The 18,570-nt window shown below is 50.7% G+C and overlaps 1 protein-coding gene across 3 annotated transcripts in view; it reads right to left on the bottom strand.

Annotated features, from left to right (window-relative positions):
- The window catches only part of LOC126518564 (uncharacterized), a 218,275-nt gene that overhangs the window by 114,110 nt on the left and 85,595 nt on the right, over positions 1-18,570 (bottom strand). Inside the window, exon 2 of one of the 3 annotated variants that reach the window (XM_050168340.2) lies at positions 11,647-11,719. The exons of 1 other annotated variant lie outside the window; for it this stretch is intronic. The gene's annotated coding sequence lies outside the window, so the exon portion shown is untranslated. Of the gene's footprint in view, positions 1-11,646; positions 13,472-18,570 lie in introns of those variants that run through there. One more of the 3 variants, XM_055065016.2, reaches the window with a different exon arrangement.

Here is an 18,570-nt window from a genome sequence, read left to right as displayed (position 1 = left end):
TCAAGACAGCTTAAATATGTATTTCTTCATAAAATAATATATTCGTATGTACCAAAAATTATGCCAGAAATAACTGATATCAATGCTTGCATGTTTTTTATCTTCTTATAAAGTGATGCAAATTGCACACGAACTTTAGAACTATATCAGTTCGAAACCGGCAAAGCAGTGCATGCCGCTGATATGAAAAGTGCAATGACCATGAAATGAACAAGTTGAGGACAAATATTTTACTGAAACTTTGTCATGCAAGAACCTTCTTGACATTTTTGTGCATATGCAATCACCAGGCAATAATCTAAATGACGCTGACCTTTGTTCCATTGTATTGCACAGGAGGAGTCGTCACCGGTCGTCTATCGAGAGTAATTGCACTGAAGTTATAGTCGCAACAGAGAGCACGTATAAAAAGCAGTTATGCAAGATATACGATGGCGAGTCAAATGAAAGTGAGCCAATGCGAATATATGACTAACGGGGTACTTTATTTAAAAGTAGTCTCCATGAGCCTTCAAACATTGGTCCCACTGACTAACGAGTCGCGTGATTCCCGTCTCACAAAACTCATTGGGTTGCTGCTTCAAAAAGTTTGTAACTGACTCTTTCACGTCATCCTCCGACACGAATCTGGTTCCATTGAGCAGTTTCTTCAACTGCCCTGAAATGTGGACGTCGCAAGGCGACAGGTTTGGGCTGTATGGCGGATGTTGCAGCGTTTTCCACATGAACTTTGCCCGTTTTGTGTTAGTTTTAAGTCATTAGTTTGCAGAATTCTAAACGACGGCCTTTCACCCGTACCGCCTTAACTAGCACCAACGCTTTGAAGATAGGTACCTGCGGAATCGTCTAGATTTCTCGAACTGGATCTCACAAAAGCCGATGCGTCACCCGACTTCTTGGGCATTATCATGTGCACAGATGAAGGCAATTTTCGCAGAAACGCCTAGTTCAATTTGCATAACGCACACCACTGGAGGGACTCCAATCAACACTGTGTAAAGCGCAACCAGCACCAGTACCAGTGGTCGATCAATGTGTGCTTCAGAATTGACGCCGCTGCTATAATCGGTCCCATCTTCGATCACACACTGACCAGACAGCGTTACGTGAACGAAATCCTTCAAGGAGTGGTGGATGAGTTTCTCAGCGAAGTCCCACTGTCACGTCTTCCACTTCTGTGGTATCATCAAGATGGAGCACCAGCACACAGCAGCAGCACACAGCGGCAGCCGAGCACGAAACTAGTTGGATGCGACTTTTCATGCGCAATAGATTGGAAGGCACGGGCCTGTAAATTCGCCAGCTAGGTCACCTGATCTCTCTCCACTCGATTTCTTTCTTATGGGTTATGTGAAAGATCGTGCTTACATGATCGAGACGGAGGTCAGATGAGTTCAAGGCAAAGATAACGGATGTCTGCTGTACGATTCCGGCGTCGGTCATGAAGAAAGCCACTGAAGATGTGATAAAACAGACACAGCACTGCATAGCTGCAAAAGGAGACCTATTCGAACACGTCCTCTAGGCAGCAGCTGGTGTTCAACGGAGCTTACGAATTCATAGGTAATAAGGGCACACTGAAATCAAACGCTTTCTTTTTTTTCTTTTTTTGCAGACATCCTGATTGCCAATTCGGCTCATTTAGAAATGGTATATTTACTTTCTTGCATGCACACACCAGTTAATTGCCTTTTCTCTACACGTTGGTCGCTTCCCGGTCTCTTTATTTCGATTTTATTTTTTGACACGAACCTGTTGTTGCAGCACGTATACACTTTCATGAAAAATAAAACAGTGACTTTAATCTGGCTTTGCTCCGAAGCAAGTTTTTGGCGCAAAATGTCGCTTCGCGCGCACTCTTTGGATGCGGTGCTAGCAAAGCCGCGATTTTCCGTACCGTTATCTCCGTCTCTTCGGGTTTGCGACAGGCAATTCAGTTGCTTTCAATCAGCTTATTTGAGGGCGCTGCTTTAATATCCGGGTGGGAGCGCAGTCACGTTATATTTTTCATATACCGCGGGGTTTCTTTACCAGTCGGAAAAAACTAGTACGCAATTAGTGCATCGCTCAAAACACCGCAGTTAGATGTTATTTTCGGTGCCTACGAATGCCTCAATGACACTTTGAAACTTAGGACAGTACTTCTCAAGTTAGATATTTAAATGCAATTACCGAATTAAATCTCAGGAACGAAAGAATTACTGGCAGCTACTCCACTGTACTGTAAATAATATGCAGTAGGTTTCCTTCGAGTAACGCAAATACTCTTTTTTAAAGTCTTGGTGCATGATAGTTGAGGAACACTGTATCATTCAGTCAGTCACCGAAATGAGGCCCAGCCGGATTCACTCGAAATGAGAATCAACAGCAGTCATGCGCAGCAGCGCTTATACTCGGACTCGCAGAAAAAAGAAAAGAATGAGAGAGAGAGAGAGAGACTGCAGTTTTGCCGGAAAGGCGAAGCACTATTAGTGATAGTGACGGAACCCAGCTCAGTCTGGGTTCCGTCATAGCAGTGCGCGATTGCGCGGGCGCAGTAAACGTCACAACGAAAACCTTTGGCACAGTCGTTCTTTTTTGTACTCTTTTCTTTTTTAAGTTTCGATGGAATCTATACAGTGTATGGCTAATTGTCACCCCCATCATGGAGGCGTGAGTGGCGATGGCTTACATTCCCAAAGCTAGGTGTGCGTAAATATTGTCACGTAGTAGCGACGGTGGAGAAGGTAACAAAACTGATTGACGAAACTAGCGTTTTATTGCATGGGCGTACCTGTGCCCTCAATAGCAGGCTAGACTCAAAGGACAACGATAGCGGCGGAAACAGTCGGCGATCGTTGAAAATCTGGTCTGCGGGGCAAGCGCGTCGGCTTTCATACTTGGGTCATCGAAGGTTCCATACTAATCGCTGGTGCGCGAGTTTCTTCCAGAAAATTCTACATAATTCGCGTCGCACATGCAATCACATGACGCAAGCTTGGGTGACAACAGGCAATGCGTAGAACCGTCGGTAACATTCGAGAAACGTTGGATACATGCGGGCGCGACCCGCGCTGAGCGATAACATTAGAGAGTTTTATCAGAGCGTTTACGGTCCGCTCCGCTCAGACCGGCATATCGCAACAAATGGCACGCAGCCACTCAGCAAAACGCTACTGGGAACACTGACGCGCGTGCGCACAGCACACATAGCGGCAGCGGAACGTGAGACGCTGGCCACGTTCCGCTAGGAACCTGATTTAGCGGTGCGTCAGGGAGCGTGTAGTTGCTTTCGTAATCGTTTTACCGCCAAGCTGAGAGCACGTCAGTGGCATCTCTGGAAGGCGCTCTTGTTAGATTAGCGAAATCAATGCATTCTGTGCAGCCACTGGCGGGCGTGAAACATGTGCATGCGGAGCGGAGCGCAAGCAAACGCTCTGCTAAAACTGTCTATTTGTGAGACATTAAAAGCGGTCGCCTGAAACAGATAAACAAGTATACCGGTCAATATCAAAGAAAGTGGACATGTGTCAGCCTTCGCTTCGCTCAACTATAGCAGAGTGCCCCACGCGCGTCATACGAAGCTTGTGGGTTCGTATTGAGCCGGCGACAAGTTGTCCCACCTGCAGCTTTAATGGAGGCTGTAACCCCATATTTAAGCCTCATCTGCAACTTATTCTACAATTCAAAAATAATAGTCAGTTGTCAGTTACCTTCAAATTGTTGCTACAATAGAGCGAGACTCTTTGTTTCATTGATCCGTATGCCAACCCGCATGTATGCCAACGGGGGGCGGTATTATCGGAAGGTAACTTTCGGGGCAGGGAGTACTTTTAGTTTCGCGAGATTTCGCGTGACTCAACCAGTGAGAACGTTTCTGGCACTGCTTAAATTGCGTGCCTTATGCGAAGAATGCTTTCACTAGTAGACGCGGATCGGTTCCGCGTATGCACTTATGCAAAATGTCGCGAATGTGACACTCTTCCGACAACACCGCCCCCTTTTATTCCTGCACAACCGCGCACATATCGCTCGAAGACTAAGCGCATCGAACCTTCAGTTTCATCTAAAAAAATTAATTCTGGGGTTCTAGGTGCCAAATCCACGATCTAATTATGAGACACGCCGTAGTGGGGGACTGCAGAATAAGTTTTACCACCCGGTGTTCTTTACCGTCCCCCTAAATCTAAGTGCAAGAGCGTTTTTGCATTTCGCCTCCATCGAAATCCGGCCGCGACCGGCTTGGTTTTCGATGGTGCGTAGCACACTCGACAATGCAGAATAAGAAACAAAAGCCCCTCGTACGATAAGGACACGGCGAAGGCGAAGTACGGGCGCGGCGTACGCGGTCTTCCTGGTGTATGCATACGTAATGAAGGAGCCCTATTGTGAGCACGGTCTCGACCTCACACCGCGCCACGAGCCGTGCACGTGGCGTGTGCGTCGAGCTTTCGCGACGACACGCCGCCGATCACAGCGTGAACAATGGCGGCGCAACGAGCTCGCAGGTTCCGCACGTGCGGCCATCACGGGCCTCTCTGAACACCGCGGCCGATTCCCTGCTGCGGCGCACTATTTGCGGCTCCTCGCCTGCAGCGCGCAGCGGATGCGCAATGCGCACACACTCTCGCGGCGACACGCGCTGCGGCACGAGACGCGTCAAGTCCCTCGTGTCGCTGGTTAAAAATAGGCACACGGGCAGAAACTAGACACGCACCGATTGAATTGGGAGCACGGGAATAACACGTGTATTCAGAAATGCATCTTAACTGGAAGCCCGTGCTTGCCTTGATCGGAATGAGGCCTGGCGTGAACGCGCCCAGGACGCTCGTAATTGCCTTCCCCTCGGCGCGTTCCCAACAGACGTTATTTAGATTCAAGTGAAGCGTGAGCTGCAAGTTAAGATGCATTTCTGAATACGAGAGTAACTGTTCTCCCTTGTTTTGTTTCAGCTCTGTCTCTTTTTCCTGGCTTTTTTTTTTCTCGGCGTGCGATGGACACACTTCCAGAAAGACATTTTGTCCGAACGGTCCCAAACTATATAGCTTATATATAACTTATATATATATAACGCGGGATATACGATAATAAAATTATGCAAAGAATCACAACGCGTTCCATGCATATGTACTGACGGAAGGACTTGTGAGAGAAATGTGGCTGTGTATATTCGCCACATATATATACTCGGAAGTACGGGCATCTCTTGGGTGGATATTAAAGTATATCGCCTATGACTTGCGTAGCAGTGCACAGGCTGACCCTCTTTTGCAGTCGCATGCCACGTCTTTCTTATTCGACGTGCACGGATTGAAGCTGGCTGAAAGTCTAATGGCTTGAGCAGCCAAATCCCGAAATTGTACCGCCACGGACGGGACTCACCGGACCAGCCAACTATACTACAGATAGCGACGCCTGGGGATATCGACTAAGGACGGACTACACTCACGTTTACATTCACGAATGCAGTATGCACCGTCCAAATACGCCAGCCAGAGTCAGCGGCGACCGCATCCAGGAGGAGAGAGTGGCAGGGAGACTCTCCTCGACTCGCAGCTAAGACGCGCTCGCTGCGCGAGCTCATTTCAGACGCCTTTGCACAATGGTTAACTCATAATTTTGGCTCGTTTATTTCGCCCCGACCTCTGTTTCATGTTTTTCTCGTAACTCTCTTAGATCAGGTAACTGCTTTTAAGCGTGGCATAAATGTAATTCGCGTCGCGTTTTGAAATAAACGCGAGCTACAAATTCACCGTTTCGGCCGCGTCTATTTCACTGTGCAGACCTCCTTTCCAAAACACTCCTTCGACGGTATTGGAGGCGAGGAGTTACGGAGTGGCCATCTGTCGGAAGCGCCGCCCTTGCGTAGTATGAGGGATCACGCGGCGCGCTCCTCATAGGTTTCGCTTATACGGCGCTCAATAAGAACACCACGCGACAGCCCTCCTGGACATTTCTGAACGTTCTCTCGAAACGAGAGAAGATTTTTACTGCCGAAGTAATAATCTTGGGCAAACTTAAAGCACAGAATCGTTTACAGACGCTCTCTCTTTACCGAATACGTACAGCGAACGCCACTGCGCGCGGTCGCCGCGATGGAGTCTCCCGAACCGGCTTCTTGCGGGAAAGGTAGCCAAACACTGAGAGTAAATAATGTGAAACATTTTCTTATAGTGGGCTGTCTGTATAACCAAATGGGGCATAACAGAATGAAGCCTCGATGCAGCGATCGCACAGGTTCGCAGGGACCGACTGCGCGTCTGCATGCATGTCCGCGCACAATGATTTGCTTTCGCTGTGAGCGCGTTTTCGCACCGTGCCGTGAGCTTTAGGCCGCAGCATATGAGCATTTCACAGTACACTAGCAACCATTGTTGCGTGGACGCTATCAGAACTGTTCGAAAATTTCGTTATAGAGACTTCGACGCCTACGGCGACTGTGATTTGCCGTCGCGGCGATACAATCTTTGTCTTGTAAATTCTTGGACATTTCAAAATTATTTCTCAAGTTGCGTCGCACTGTATGTTTATCGGTCTTCTCAGCGCGCGAGTTCCCTCTGCTTCCTTTTTTGTAATCCAGTGCATTAATTCTTAACACAAACATGGCCATATGCCATGCCTTTCTTTAATGTGCGCCTTACCGCTCTCTTTCAGTTGCAGTGAACTTGTCAGTATCTAGCATCAACATGTTCATAGAGCAAACCGTCCTGACATTAGCCGGGCAGCGGGCGCGGGCGAGCGTCACAGTGCGCGTTTTCTGCTACTCACCGAACATCACGCGCAGTCCCGGCGCCGTAGCAGAAATCTTCCTCGCGTGTGTGCTTGCTGCATACCTGAGTTGTAGCCGATGGCTGCCTGCCGGTTCTAAGTTTCGCCAGCCAAGCTTCACGCAGCTCCTTGCCCTGCGGCTACGTGTGAATAAGGCTGACACCGGGCTCCGTTGCGTACGTCGGGCACTGCGGCAGCGAGCAGTAGCCTACCATGCTGCACGCCTCCAAAGGCAGCCACTACCTATTATAGTGATTTCAAATGTTGTCAAGCAGACACTGAAGGCGAGAAAGCCTCACCACTTAATCAGAACCGCGGCGCACGTGGAACTTTACGCCTTCGTTTTCAGCTCGCTTCGGCGCTTCCGAAGCAGCCGACGCGGCCGCTGTGTCCACGTGATCCCTCATGCCACGTCACGCCGACGGTGGCGCTAGCTTTTCTAGTGGTGGAGCTCGCCCCCAATAACGTTGCAGGAAGGCCGCACAGTGCGCCCTCACGAGGAAGTTCTGCGAGGCCGCCAGACGCTTGAAGTCAGCGCGCCTGCTCGTCCAGGGAGCGCAAACTGGTGCGCGCTCTAGGGTTGCCAACCGAACTTCACGATCCGCCACGGTGGCTACGCCAATGAGCACGAGGTCGCGGGTTGGGTTCCCGACCGCGGCGGCCGCATTACGAAGACGACGGGATGTGGCCGAGCTGTGTGCGCACGAAGGGCTACCAGGTCGTAAAAATTAATCTCGAGTCTTCAACTAGAGCGTCCCTCATAACCCACTGTGCTGTTTCGGGACATTCAACCTCGCAATCTAATTTAATTTTGAGCGGCCAATGTGCGTCAGCCATATCGAATAACGTGCGGCTTTAAAGTACCGAGCACTCCTCATAGTTCTTATCGAGGCTTCTTCGTGTTAGCCAAGTTAAAGTTCTAGGAAACGGAGTATTCACTATCGTGAACGCCAGACGACGGGATCAAAAAAATGCGTGTTACGTTACGGTGAATCCTTGAATGGAGGTGAACTTCCGCCCGCACTGCGACGTCGACAAATTCCGGGATCGTTGAGAAGCATCGCGGAAAGTGCAATCCTGTGGAGGCAGGTGACAGCAGATAGCTTCCCCACCCGCTTTCAATTTCTCTTCCAGCCTTTCTGCAAAGGTGATTCGGCCGCCAGGTATGGGCGCCTTGCCAGACGGACGCATTGAGCGAAGGGACCGACGAGTTTACCACTTAGTTCCTGCATTGCAATTGCCGTACATATTCATGATCGTCGTTATCAGAATATTATTTATGTCGACTGCGGGATGAAGGCCTCACCCGGCGATCTCCAACTACCCGTGCTTTGCTCTATAGCCGATTCGAACTTCCGCCTGCATTTTTTCTAATCTCTTTGTGTACCCCTTTTCCTGCACAATAACGCCGCGACTCCGTACATTCGCCGGAACCTCTTGCTGCTCGATGCGTGTGTCTGCTACTCGTCGCCGCGACACACGAAATGAGTCGTTGGCCGAGCCACGCAAACGACGAGTGTGCGCCAGAGCTCGTGCCCAACAGCGAGCGAGTCAAGTATCCACGCAGGGCGAACGCGCCTTATGCTGAAGGACAACGAAACAAGGCGTTTTAGACGCAACAGACAAGCAAACCCACAATACACGTCTGTCGACTAACATGGGGCTGTGCGACTCCTCGGTTCTTTCTTCACCAACTGGGCTTCATTGGTGTGCACCCAAAAGACGGTACACAAGTAGTTTAGCGTTCCTCCGCCATCGGGTCGCGGCTTTGTAGGCACCAGGGAATCGAGCCGACGAACTCGTGCTCAGCAGCAGCATCGGCCGCGGCGGTTTTCGTAAGAATTTGTGGCATATACTGCAAAGAAAGAGCGTGTCACAGGCCGGCAGGCTTCGAACTTATATCGTGTCAAGGTTACTCGAAAGCGGACATTTAAAAACGACAACAACAATAAAAGCATTGAAACAATCAGAATATGGAACGGCGATTGAGTATGCAGCTTGAAATCTGAGTTAAGTTCATTCCTCCAGGTTGCACTTTTGCCCGACTATGTATGACGTCTGTGACCATCAATAGAAAGCGGATGAGCAGACCACTGCGCACGAGTTGTTATGACGATAACCGCCTCAACAGTGCACACCTCGTAAGACACTACGGGGCCTTCACGTAAGTATCAGCGGTGCGTACCTTAAGTTGGCAAGCTATACACTGCGGGAAAGGTATACGTCGGCAAGACGCTCTGTAACCCTTGCGCACGTTTTGTTCTTCCACCAAGTGCTCGCATATGCCTTCCTCTAAGCAAAATGATCGAAAACAAGGAGTAAAGTGATCCAGCATGCGGCTTACAGTAATTTTAATCACAGTAATTTGGCCAACATGCTCGTCAAAAGACGGGAAAGCATCCGTGTCTCACGGTCAGTGCATTCTCCGCCAGGAAATTAATGCATTATGTCTCCATGCCTTGCCCGTAGACACACGGAATCCTGATTGGAAAATATCAGTACGTGATTCGGCTACGTAGTTTTCCTTTTTGTGGGCTCGGAAAATTCTCAACATTCACGCAGCTTCGCATCTTCCTCGAGCAACTACTATTTCACAGTCGAGTGCCCACGACAGCGAATTCCGAAGTGACATTACGAGCAATATCGAAACGAAATCCAGCACGAACACAGATACAGGCATGGTCTGAATAGACAGCAATTTAGGTCGGTGCTACCGGAGGCAAGGCTCAGATCAACACGAAAATATAAAGTAAAAACAAAAGGGAAGAAGTACAACACGCCTTCGGCGGCCGTCTCTTCGCCAAAAGAAACTCCAGCAGTCGTGAACCACGCGCTTTCTTTGTTCGTGTGACGCGGCTCTCGTTCTGGAAACCGCATTTGGCTCACACCTGAGGGGCGCCTGCGTTTCACACGGCCTACACGAGACGGCCTCTCCCTTTTTTTTTTTTTCTTCTTCGCTGTTTATTTTTTTTTTCCTCACCGCATCCGCTCGAGAGACACGTGTATTCACCTGTAGCTCGCACGCTTGTTTTGCGCAGTGCAAGTGGACGGCACTCGACTGTGCTTCGCAAGTGCGCAATTTCTCGCAACTTAAAAGTAACGGTAGCGGTTTGGGCTAGTTGTTACGTCACGATTACTGGGGAGAGCGCGAAGCAAAACTGGGCGACGAGACAAGACAAGGACGAGCGCTCGAACCGCGTTTGTCGCCTCGTCCAGCTGTTCTTTTGCTTCGCGCTACCGCTGTCCCCTGTTATCGGAATAGCATTGAAAAATGCTGTTTCCTGTAATGTGACGAGTAGTGTTCCGCCGCAGTAATGTGATCGCACGCAGACATCGAGGACAACACCAGCCCCGTCGAGGACATCTCGTTAGATGTCTACGTCGTAACTCTTTCCACGAAGACAAAAATCAAGGGAGGGGGGAGGGGGTGGAAGAAAAGCGGGCACGATGCACGGGAATACATACGCACGCTTCGTGGGAAGGTCACGTAAGTTATCGACGTTCGATCCTACAACTGTTCCCGGTGGCTATTATAAGCACCGACTCCCAACGCACGGTGGCTACTCCAAGCACAAGTCTGACTCTCGAAGCGCCGGCAGACGCTAGACGCTTGCTGTATGCGATTTGTGTTTAAGTGCAAGCGGCCGGAAGTTAGTTGGCAGAGAACGCGCCGCTGCAATCAAGGACGGGGCGACATTGGTGGGGGGGGGGGGGACGACTTTGAGCGGCGGCGCTGTAACCGCGTAGCCTCTGTGCACTTGCCGTCCGTGTATATATGTCACAGCACGTAGATACATAGAAGGTCGTATAGAGCAGCCGCGACAGCTTGTGAAATCAGAACCACCACGGATAACGTGTTCGGCTGAGGAATCAGCGCCGAGGAATGACGTATAATATCGCGGTGTCGTAGCCATAACACGCGGCTGTAACCCGCAGCGCGTTCGCGTTCCGTGTCATCTGGATACCTGCGCGGTCGTCGCGAGCTCTGCGTTAAACGTTATCGCATTCTGCCCAGTGGAGCTCGCGTACCGCTATATACAGGGTGTCCCATCTAACTTTAGCCAGGGTTTAAAAATATGCGACTGCCCCGCCCCGTAGCTGGACAGAACAAAGGCAATGTTGTCTGACATCGCTTGGAGATGCTCAGATTTCTTTTTCATTCTACCTAATTGCATTATCACTCCTAATTAATTATTAAACTTCCCAAATATTATGGTTAGGTAAAAGTGTCAACGAGAAACTTGTAGAGCGACATGAAAAACTCCCGATACAGCTTTCTGTTACTCAATACGTGCAACATAAAAGTGTTTTTCCGAGCGTGAAAGAAGTCCGCGAACAGCCACAGAGTGCCTCGAGCGGCCGGTCGCGCGGCAATTTTGCGTGCATCACGTGGCCACACGTGACCGTGAACGTTCACGAGTGCGCGCTGCCCGCGCGTCGTCTGTCTAGCAGCAATGAGACGATGCACGTGGCCTCACCACGGCATGCGTACACCGAGTGGCCCTTTTCGCTTCGTTCTTCGCTTGGCGTTTTCTTTTACCGCTTTGCCAGCCAAAAGTAGAAACTCGTGGCGGGAAGACAGGAATTAGCTCTCCCAGCCGCCTACCCGGCGAGAGGTCATCGCGTGCGACTCTCGAACAATGGCTCGGTTCAAAGGTCAGGGCGTGGAAGCTACGCGCAACATTAATTTGCCTTTTTTTTTGTTTCTTCTTTCATCCCCACTTACTGCGCCGTTGAGGATCGTATTTATTTTTCGCGTTTGCGCATCATTTCATTGTTTCCCTCTTCTTGCTCCTCTCGCTCTCTCTTGCGCAGCCTCCTTCCGCGGCCGCCTCCGAACGCGCGCGCGCACGCACACACTTCCGGTCCCGCAAATCGTCGGTGCCGACGCCCGCTCACCTGTGGACGCGAGGCAGGTCGCGCTTGTCAGAGGTTGCGGCCCCGCAGCAGCCGGCCTCGCATTCGGGGGAGGCTGCGAAGAGAAAAAGACGTCACGAGCGACGCCACAGCCACGTCCGATGTGCGTCACAGCGGGAGCGGTCCACGGGGTACACGAAAAGTGCGCTACCGCCGCGTCGCTCTGACTGGGGCCAGACAGAGACGCGTCAAACTAATTCGTGCTCAAACGCCACTCCTCTGCTGCTGTTGATGATGACTACCTTACAGGTTTTCGAACATACCCACTCACAGAGATTGGCCAAGGGTCGCGCAGACTTTACATATATCTTAAGTGAACAAATTTAGAAGCAATTCTTTTTTTCTGCTGCTTGTTTCTTTTCTTAGCTTGACATGCCTCGTTTTCGCGGTACACAAAGCGGCGATGCCATTTGTATTATTTCTAGCACGCAAGAACAAACTTTACACGCATTGTCTTAGACACACGGGTTCCTTTCGTGGTGCTTTTTTTTTCGTTTTTTTTTCCATATCATTCCTTCGTTTCTCTGTCTGATTTTCTCTGTGTATCTATAGATATATCAATGTTTTTTCGAGGGGGTGGTGGTGGAGGGAGGGCAGGGGAGGTAGCACACTTTACACTTTTTCTCATTGCAACATTTTTGAAAGCGCATTACCTCATGTTTACCGGTAACAGCTAAGTTTGTTCTAAGCTTGGGTTTCTATTTGCTGCCAGTTAAAGAAATTAAAAGGGACAAAAACCACCACTATATATGTTATTGCCAATATAACCGTTTAACGCAAACTTAAACTGTTGCCTAAGCGGCAAAAGTCTAAACAGTTTTTTTTTTTTTTTTTTAAGGACAAGCGATAATCGTGTCGTGAAAATTCGTCAAACATTTACGGTGTCGCAGTTCGCCCAGTCTTTGCTATAATGCTTTTTTTTTTTAACTTCGAGTAGTTTGTAAAAACCGGTAGCTTTTTCAACGTTTCACACTGAGGCGTTGAAATTTACTACTACGATACGTCCAGTTAACGCCACGTCAGTGCAGTGGATCAACGCCCGCTGTCAACTGGAACCTGTCTGTTAAAGAACCCCAGGTAGTCAAAATCAATGCAGTGTCCCCGACTACGGCGTGCATCATAATCGGATTGTGGTTTTGGTGCGTAAGACCCCAGAAGTTATTATTCGTATTGTCATTTTAAAAAAGGTACAACCAGAGGTGGATCTCAGGTGGATTGTATTTTCCCTGCTCGGTCTCGCGCACACTGCAACTTGTCAGCTTTTTTTGCGCAAGTCTCTACGAACTGCTCAATTGCTTTACCGACCATTTTCTGAAACTAAACTAGTGTTTCATAGCATAGTATAGATGCAGACGCTGCTTCTGATTGCATTTAAAGGCTTTTTTTTTTTTTTTGCTGCTTGACACAACGTCAGTAAGCCACAGTATTGTCTGACTGTGGCTTGAAGCGCTCGCGAAAGAAATGAACAGGCTCAATAAAAAACAAAACAGACATATAAGGGGCGTAACCAGTCAGTGATTGAAAACACTATATATTACTGAGACAAGTCGATGTAACGATGCTCAAATCTACGAAGATCCCGCTTGGCACGGCCGTTCGCTTAACTCAAGCCCCATTAGCTCGTTCAGTGTACACAAACGGGCACCTCCCTCGTATCTCCTAAATGACAAAATACAGCCTATTAGCACTGTTCTCAACGAGCACAGCTTCCTCAGACCAAGCGCGAACACTCGATCACCAGCTATAAATTAACCATCTAGATGGCTAATTGTAACCACGAGTGAACGATCCTGGCGTCCGCTGGCCGAACGAGCGACGCAGCGTTGTCCACCGCTGCACCCGCCGCGACCGTCAATGCGTCCGCGGGTCACGTAACCGGACCGGAAGCGTTTATCGCGTTAGTCCAATTATGCGTGCTCCTCGCTTATCAAAAGACAGTCGGTGAGAAAAGAGGCCGCCGGCAGTTCGCACCATTACACGTGCGGGTGGACGCCGCGCGGCCTGTGCTCCGGTTTGGGCGCTTGGCGCCGACTGACGCGTCCGGGGCGCCCTGCCAAGGCCGCTGGGCGGAGCTGCAGGCTCGGCTCGTGTCTTTTGCTTAGGCTCGCGTATTCCAGCCGTGTGCGGGCGAAAAAGAGAAGGCCGTTGCGCGTTCGTAATGGTGACTAAAGTACGCCATTTCAGGTGCCTTGGCAAATGTCGATCAGGATGGTGTCTTTTTTTCGACGTGCTACATCTGGACATTATCTTGGTGTAATTAATTCTACTGCGAAGAGTAATTTCTGCGCAAATCACGTCTCGGACGCCGAGGGGCCTCCGCAACAATTTGCACCTCCTGGGGTGATGCGGCGCCGCCCAAATGCGACCACGATTCGCACTCGCGTTTTCGTACTCGAACGCCACAGTCACGGGGACATCAAAGACCCTTGGTAAAAAAAAGCCCCCCCCCCCCCCTTTTTTTTTTTTATTTTTGCCGCCGTCGTTGGTTGTAAGCTCGCTATCGCGACTGGTTTGCGCTTGTTCTTATACGCACTGGGGCCGAATTCACATAGGTTTTCGTTCGTAATTGTTATTTGCCATCGTCCTTCGCTACTAATGTGTACAGCATCAGGGTTTACTGCAAGTTGCTCTTACGAACAATTCGAGCGGAAGAGCTTTTCCTAAGAGGGAGGCGACAGCAGCGATGATAGCCACATCCTCAAGCGGTTTCTTTAACCCGAATACGCCAGAAATGTCTTTTTCGTTGCGTGCTGTTCTCGCGAAAAGGAAACGGCAACTCGACAATGTGTGCGGTGCTTCCGGCGCCTCTTGCAGCAGAAGCTTGGTAGCACAAAACGGCCACTATTATAAGAATAGTTTCTCGCGCTATTGCTTAACCGAAAGTCGGAACATGGCGTCCTCAGCGCTACTAGCTTTTCGAGCGTTCGTCTCCGGTATTTGAGTGTTCCACAAATGATCGTACGCATGCAGAAAAGCAAAAACTCGGTATAACGCTGATGTCTGACAGGAATTTTAAGAGTGATAACTGGTCGGCATATTCTTAAGAGTTCTCCGGTGCAGGACCGGAAAGTCGCACGTTTCAACATCATGCGGAACTCGTTTTGACAGTGAGCGCGCTAAATACGCCGCCGCACGGCGCGGTCACTGACCTTCCCTGTGGGTTCTTGTAGTTCTCCGTCGACGACCCAACTCATTCGGAAGAAGCGTCGCAGGGACGACGTGCCGGCAAGGGGGTGTCCCTCCTCCCCATCTTCGCCGAAATTAGCGGGCGTCCCAGAGCGCGTTGACGAAGGCGTTCGCCCACGAACGTTCGTCGAAGCAACTAAATCGCTCGACAGACCGGGGCCTCCTCTCTCAAACCCCCGCGCCGACAATGAGGCTTTCAGTCTGCCAGACCTGCGCACACTCACTACGATGCGCGTCCTCTTCAGGGATGCAAACACCGTAATTTAGATATTCGGCTTTTCCGGGAGGACAGTGATCGCAGTGCTTGCCAAGAAAGGCCTCCTCGGACGACCTTCTTCGATCTCCTGGACGGATTTGCAACAGAGGGTGAACAACCAGAGAGGCAGAGAAAGAGCTCTCGGTCACGAGAAACAGCGCGCGCCGACAACGCGCCGATGACGCTGGGAAAAGAGCGCGCGCATCCGTCATCGACTGGCACGCCCCGTGCGCTAAGTAGACGACCCAACGAGTATTTATGTCAGTTGTACCGTTGAAGGCAGTTAATTTTCTCCATTAGCTATAGCCTATACTGGCGATATGAAACCGCGATTGAAAACAAAGGCTTTCAACGTCGCTTGCCTTGCTTAATTTCGTTTTTTTTTTCTTGCATTTTATTTCTTTCCGTCTGTGATACACTTAGCGTGAGCACTGTTTTCTTCGAAAGCGATGTCAGCCCGACCTCCCGCGAAAAATATTGATTCACAGCGCTAGGTAAAGAATATCAAGATTCGGGAAAAAAAAGAAAGGAACTGGTGCGCGGGCTCAGTTCCCCGGCCCACGCCTGAAAAAGAAAGCGCGCGGAAAAAAGAAACGAGTTTGCGGGAAATTTACCAGCGGGAACACAACAGATTCCACGCAGCCGCGGCTACAATATACACACTGCGTACGTGACGCAGACGCTACGCTCGCCCCACAACTCGGCGGTGCGTCCCAGCAGACGAACTCTTCCGTCGGAAGAAGCGCCGGCGTTTAAGCCGCGTCAAGGGCGAAGCACCTCACCCCCCCCCCCCCCCTTTCTCCTTGCGCGCGGCTCTCTCACTCGCGCCCCCCTCTTTGACGCGCCGAGTCGTCGACGCGCGTCTATCGCAGCGCACGGCCTCGGGCGTCGGTAAAGAAGAACACTTCCGCTTTCTATACGAGTGGCGCCTTTCCTCACCGTAGTCACCCTCACCTTCCTCCTTCGCTTTCGTGACAGCCCCTACTACGACGACAGACGCGAAAGCAAGCGCGCACACACCCATACGCACGTCATTTTCCTTTCTCTTTGGATGTCTTGGGTGCTCTCGCCGTTCTTTTTTCCGCTCCTTTTCTTTTTTTGTTTCCTTTCCCTCGGTCTTTCTCACTTGTCCGGATACCTGCCGTGCCAGTCCGAAACGGGGCATGCCGCTTCGAACGAACGCGTCCAGTCCGGGCGAGGGGAGTGGCTGCCTATTCACGCAGCCAGAAACAGGAGCGCTCTTCGCCCACCGGAATCGCCGAGCGCATTGCGGACGCCACTGTTTCCTGGCCGTGACGAGCCCCTCCGCACCCCCCCACCCCCCTGGATGTGTGAGCGACGCCTGCTCGTGCCTGCCGCTTACTTCCCGCATCGGAGAGCGTGTGCCCTGCGACATAACACTTTCCGGTGCAGCCCGGCGACGCCAAGAGCAATGGGCGGTCTAGCTACTCAATTGGAACGCATAGACAGCGCTCGAAATGCGTCTGTACGAGAGCGCACGATGGCTGTGCAGCTACGCTGAACTCGAGCCCAGCATCGCGAGCTAATGTGTCGTTGTCAGGGTCATCCATTGCAACGAGCGTCGAAGTTGGCGTCATAAAATAAACAACCAGCTTATCGTCGTGCGCTTTCCCTTCCGCTAGCCACCATAGTTCCGCTTTCGCGCTGCTGTCGGCTCCGTCTTGGCTCTGTTTCTGGCCGCGCGTTTGCGTTTTGTGCAGAAAAGCCGTAGCGCCGCCTGCGGGAGGCGTTTTACTGACCGACGGCGCAACGTCACTATGAGACCATGACGTCAATACTCCTCGATCGGAGGGCGGGTGATTTGAACTGCGCTAGAGGTACGCGGACGCTTCAGAACGCATTTTCTCTTAAAATAAGTCTCTTCTTCGCACAAAACAAGCGTTTCGAGGTTTCTGGGATGGTATTTTAACAGTCCACGTTGACTTAATATTAAGCTTTAGTGTCCCTTTAATCGAGGCGCGCACGTGACTTGGCGTCGCAGCCAACGGGCATTTAGGCGCTGTTTCGCTGCTACAGACGCCGGCTTTTTCGCTCAATGAGTCATTGCTGCTTTCGCATGAAAAAAATTAAACTTGCGAAAAGCAGGAATCTCGTTAAGAATGACAGTTTTGCACGCGCTGCCCCAGCGCTGCAGCGGGGCATGCATTAATGATCTTCTGTCTCACGGCCAGTGTGCGTACCTGCATAACCGCCACTGTTGGAACGTGGCCGAGTTCGCTCTCATGGAGCCCGAATATCGGCGTCTACGCTGAGAAGGTGGGAATAGGGGCTCAAAACACCCGCGTAAATATGCGGGAGATTTGGGTGACTATATATCATACTGCACTGATAGGCCACGCTCCCTATTTCGAATAGCACAAAGTGCCCGTGTGTAGGGGGCGCTTTCCCTCGGTCCTCCCGACGTTATATGACGCTGCCGCGCTCAACCGCGCCCACTTCTCACGCGAGAGACTGCGTTTACAGCTTCTCGACGGCCTCCAGCTATGTCTGTCCATTTTTACTTACCGTACCGATTGAACGAAGATTTATGTCACTGCGTTATGCAAGCGATAACTGCCAATGTCATCCTTATCCACTGTGTGTATGCATGAAAATCTGATGGCTTCTTTGATTGTGCCTGCACGCCGCTTTATTTCTCTCCACGCGACATCTTCTTTAACATCGTTTCCATCGACCCGAGGAAAACGGGTGGACGGAGCTGAGTTATATACACCCGAATCTGGTGACCGTTTCGTGCAAACAATAGAGGGCCAACGGTCGTCGATGCTACAGCTGGTAGAGACAATCCGCAGTAGATGTGTTGACCTCCTCGACGTGAGTGACAATATGCACGTAAAAGGCGTGGATTCGGAGAGACGGGTAACGAAGGTCGCAGAGCTCGCGGCGTAGTGCCCCAATCTTGGCGGCAAACGCTGATTCGTACGACGCCGGGAAACGTAGTTGTAGTCAGCGGGAAGCGGCTCTCTAATTAATTAACAGTTTTATATTAGGGGAGGCAAGCGGCTCCAAGAGCCAATAAATCTCAATTGTGCTTGGGTTTTACTGGGACCCAAGCTACTTGCGTACGCAAGCGGAAAGCAAGTCTCTCGTGTCTTCAATCTAAAACCCTCCAATTACCATCACGACAACATCGTCAACTTTTGCGAGCTTTAAATGCCTGGGACATAATATGCGTGGCATCCAATTACCTGCTCGGAAGAAGCAGCACACATGTGAGCTTTCTTAATCCTGTGCACTGTCAGCTAGGCAGCGCCCGTGAGTCACCCACATCTGCACAATTGCCCCTACGAAATCATGGATAACTCGAGGTATTTTACAATCCGCGCGGACTGCGGCACATTCGGACGGGATACTGCACGCGGTCGCAAGGCAATCGCACTGGGCGCAGAGACGACGCGCGAGACGTGTATATCGCTTTCATTATTCACCTCCGCCGGAGTGCC

This window comes from Dermacentor andersoni, chromosome 1 (genome assembly GCF_023375885.2).
Source record: "Dermacentor andersoni chromosome 1, qqDerAnde1_hic_scaffold, whole genome shotgun sequence".
Lineage (NCBI taxonomy): Eukaryota > Metazoa > Arthropoda > Arachnida > Ixodida > Ixodidae > Dermacentor > Dermacentor andersoni.
This window is presented reverse-complemented; position numbering and strand designations above follow the sequence as displayed.